This window comes from Vulpes lagopus, chromosome 24 (assembly GCF_018345385.1).
Source record: "Vulpes lagopus strain Blue_001 chromosome 24, ASM1834538v1, whole genome shotgun sequence".
NCBI lineage: Eukaryota > Metazoa > Chordata > Mammalia > Carnivora > Canidae > Vulpes > Vulpes lagopus.
This window is the reverse complement of record NC_054847.1, coordinates 51,207,976-51,212,761: the sequence shown is the minus strand read 5'-3', so window position 1 is coordinate 51,212,761 and position 4,786 is coordinate 51,207,976. Positions and strand designations below refer to the sequence as shown.

General features: G+C 38.7%; 1 pseudogene; it reads left to right on the top strand.

Moving 5' to 3' along the window:
- The first annotated feature begins 2,625 nt into the window (after nt 1-2,625).
- Nucleotides 2,626-3,362, top strand: LOC121481803 (annotated as a pseudogene).
- Nucleotides 3,363-4,786: the final 1,424 nt, after the last annotated feature.

The window sequence follows — 4,786 nt, the reverse complement described above, 5'->3', positions numbered from 1 at the left end:
TTTCTTTATGAAATAGGAGCAGAAAATCACAAGGGAAAAATAAGCAAAAGACTTTATTGGAAAAAAGCCGACAGGACAAGAAGATGAGTAGAATGAGGGAGAATTGCAGATAAATTTCAAAATGGAGAAGAACATTAAAATTGACACGGCAGAGAGTAATACAGCTAAACAGCTGCTATAGAAAATTGAATCTGAAGTGTGAATGACAAACATAAAATAAGCCCCTAATATATAGAGAACATTGTCCCAGGCATATAGCAAGTATTCTAGAAGAGGCAACCGTGATTATATTTGGGAGACAGGGGTGTGAGATCTTCATGATAGAGAAAAGAATAAATAAATAGATTGAGGGAAGATGTGAAGGACACATGACCCAGAGGCTTCCCAAAAACTTCACAACACATCCCAGGCAAAGCCAAGACAAACAAAACAGATGGACCACGGTGATTTTAATGGCAAGGATTTTTTTTTTTAATCCACAGCACAGGAAAAACAAACAAAAAAAGAGGATACCTAAAGAGGAGGAAAAAATGTTTTGAGTTTTTTTTTTAAGATTTTATTTATTTATTTATGAGAGACAGAGAGAGAGAGAGAGAGGCAGAGACACAGGCAGAGGGAGAAGCAGGCTCCATGCAGGGAGCTTGATGTGGGACTCGATTCCCGGTCCAGGATCATGCCCTGGGCCAAAGGTAGGCGTTAAACCGCTGAGCCACCCAGGGATCCCCCCAAAATGTTTTTCTTTATATATTTTTTCTTCTACACTAAATGCCACAAAAAATAAACAAAAATAAACAGAGCAACATGTATTATATTTAAGGAGTTTAAGGGTTATGATCTGCAGATTATTCTTCCAACAAAGATACTGAAAAACTACCACTAGCCAATCAAGAAATGAGCCAAAACCAAGGACCAAAGAACAAGAAAATCAAAGTTAAAAATAAAAAAGAGGAGTGTATGGGGTGGAGGTTTCTGATAAAACACCCAATCACAAAAATCCCTATTTAGCGTCACCACCTAAAATCACCAAAACTGACTGAATTACCCACATTTAGGAAGCTAAAAATACAAACAAGTCTTAATCAAGATTTAAAGCAAAATACATCATTATGATTGCTATTTCTTACTGGGGGAATGAATAATCTTGTTACTGAACGTAACACATTCCTGCAGGATTACTTATTCCACACGGAGGCTTACCACAGGGTTCAAACTCCCCCATGAAAGTCAGGCTGGTGGTCAGAGGTGGTGATCATACACAGGGGCCATCAGATTATTCTCCCCCTTCTTGTGGGTGTTTGCAATGCAGCATATTAAAAAGTTTCAAAAACAGGAAAAAGACAGGTGTAAGAAGGGGGGGATTCTAGAAGTTAAAAACAAAACCTTATGTATAGCTTTAAACCAGCTACCTTCCCAAAATTAAGAAAAGTATAAGCTCAAGTTAAGAGATACAAGTTTGAGAATGTCTCCCTCAAAGTTCCAGGTTAGCTTACCAACTAAAGCAGGTTTGGACACAAAAGGACTGCTCAAAATAACAACAACTACTTGGCAAAGCAAAGATATCCAATTTACCCTCCTCAGTAGGGAATATAGAAGGCAAAATGTGTTATTTTTTCTTAATTTACACATTAGGATTACATAGTGAAGAAAATAAAATGTAAAAACTGACTCTAGGGGGCACCCAAGTGGCTCAGGTCATGATCCCAGGGTCCTGGAATCCAGCCCCGTGTTAGGTTCTATGCTCAATACAGAGTCTGCTCCTCCCTCTGCCCCTCTCCTTACCACTACTGCTCTCTCTTCCCTCAAATAAATAAATAAATAAATAAATAAATCTTCAAAAAAAAAAAAAAAGCTGATCCTAAAACATGTTAACAAATGATACTCAAGAAAAAACTGGAAGAAAATTTAAAACAAAACTTTTTAAGTATTTTATTTGAATAAAATTATGTATTAGTATTTTTTCTTCTTTCTCTCCATGTCTGTATTTTCCAAATCTCCTTTAATACACATGGTAACAGGAACTTTCCAGAACGCTCTGTGAAAAGCAGAGGAGCAGGGCCTGCCCAAGCTGTGTTCAGCAAGGCATTCATTCCCACTCCCCCACACTGGCCTCAGCCCACTCACCAGCTGTAGAAAATGGTGAAAGAACCACTTACTATGATGTTTGGGGGTCAAAACCCAATGTCACCCAGAAAGAATTGAAAAAGGCTTACAGGACACTGGCCCTGCAGTTACCACTCTGATAAGAATCCAAATGAAGGACAGAAGTTTAAACAGATTTCTCAAGCTAATGAAGTGCTCTCTGATGCAAAGAAAAGGGAATTATATGACAGAGGAGCATAGGCAATTAAAGAACGTGGGAGTGGGTGGTGGTTTGGGCTCCCTCATGGACATCTTTGATATGATTTTTTGGAGGAGAAGGAAGGATGCAGTGAGAAAGGAGAGGTAAAAATGTTGTGCATCAGCTCTCAGTAATCTTAGAAGATTTATACAACGGTGCAACAAGAAACCTAGCTCTGCAAAAGAATGTGATTTGTGACAAATGTGAAGGCCGAGGTGGTAAGAAAGGAGGAGTAGAATGTTGTTCCAGTTGCCAAGGTTCTGGAATACAAGTAAGAATTCACCAGAATGGTTCAGCAACTTCAGCCTGTGTGCATGGAGCGCCAGGGCCTGGGGGAATGGATCAGTCCTAAAGACTGATGTAAAGGCTGCAATGGAAGGAAGATAATTCAAGAGAAGAAGGCTCTAGAAGTTCATATTGACAAAGGCAGGAAAGATGGCCAGAAAATAACATTCTGTGGTGACGGAGACCAAGAGCCAGGACTGGAACCAGGAGATACTATGATCGTTTTAGATCAGAAGGACCATGCTGTTTTTACTCAGCCAGGAGAAGACCTATTCATGTATACGCATATACAGCTGGTCGAAGCACTGTGCAGCTTTCAAAACCCAGTATCTACTCTTGACAACCAAACCACTGTCATCACCTCTCAGCAAGGTCAGATTGTCAAGCACGGAGCTATCAAGTGTGTGCTAAATGAAGGCATGCTAATTGATTGTAGACCATATGAGAAGGGTTGTCTCATCATGGAATTTAAGGTAAACTTTCCTGAGAATGGCTTTCTCCCTCCTCTCCTTTCTCTCTTTGCTGGAAAAATTCCTACCTGAGAGGAAAGAAGTAGGAGAAACTGATGAAATGGACGAGGTAGGACTGGTGGACTTTGATCCAAATCAAGAAAGATGGCGCCATTACAATGGGGAAGCATATGAGAACGAACATCATCCTAGAGGTGCTGCTCCATGTCAGACCCCTTGATGGGGCCAGTGAACAGCACTGCTGGCATTTTATATGCTGTTGTGAATGAGTAAAGGACTATAATCATAGCTCACTACTTGTTACTGTTTTTGTTCTAATATTCAACTATGGCAGTGTTATAAAAGTTAAATGAAGAATACACTCAAATACAAAAGCTCAAGAAATTACACATAGTAACAGTTATAATGAGATTTCCAAATCTCTTTTAATATATATAGTAACAATTATAATTGTAACAATTTATAATATTTTAACATCTGGGGTTTTTCTTTTGCCCAGGTCTTGAAGACATTTGGAGAGTGTCATGGCCTGAATGTCTGTGTCCCTGTCCAAGCCATATGTGATGGCCATTCCCTGTTTGATGGTATTTAGAAATGGGATCTTTAAGAAGTGATTAGGTCATGAGGGTGGAGCCCTCATGAATACGATTAGTGCCCTTAACCTTTGTTAAGGTCTCTTTAGACCCCGGAAGGCTCCCTTGTACTTTCTGCCTCATATTGTGAGGACAATGTGAGATGGTGGTCTATGAACCAGGAAGAAGGTGGTCTCCAGACACAGAATCTATTGGCACCTGATCTTGGAATTCTAACCTTCAAAACTGAAAAAAAAAAATCCATCATTTAAGATTTTTTTTTATTTTCTTTATTTGAGAATGAGTGAAAAAGTATGAGGGAGAAAGACAGAGGGAGAAGCAGACCTCCCTCTGAGCAGGAAGTGATGCAGGGCTCAACCCCAGGACCCTGAGATCATGACGTGAGCTGAAGGCAGATGCTTAACTGACTGGGTCACCCAGGCTCCCCAAAATTCCATTTTTTTTATAAGCTACCCCGTCTATGGTATTTTTGTTATGGCAGCCAGAAGAAACCTAAAGAGACAAGATTTTAAAGTAAAAATGAGACTGAATTTGTTATTCATTTATTCATATATCTTACCAAAAATAAAGTATCCCCTTTGAAAGTAATTCAATATTGAAATGAAATAAGGTGGATACAAAAATATAAGAATCACCAACTAATTTTTTTAGTCCAGAAATTTCACAAATGCAACTAAGGGCCTTATAATGACAATGGCATCCACTGATAAGCTCAATTTTCTGGATGGAAATTAAAAGCTCCATAAGCCTGAGGAGGTTTATTTTCTGTGTACCTCTTCTATTATATTGGTGTCATTTTGATCATCACAGAACTGGTAGTTGCTTTGCTCCTTCAAAGCTCTCACTAGAAAAAAAAAAAAGGATTCTCATCTATTCCATAATGAGAAGCTCTCAATCGTTAGTCAAATGACCATATTCAAAACCTGTATTTTCTACAAAGCATACTACCATTTTAGCATTTTCCTTGATAAAGTATCTGCTTTATGATATGCCTCAGACTTTAAGCTACTTTCTTGTTACACACATTTTAATCTGATCAAAGCTCTTCCTTGTAATTATTTCTTACACTGTTATCATTTTCCACTGGTCTTTTCAAATTC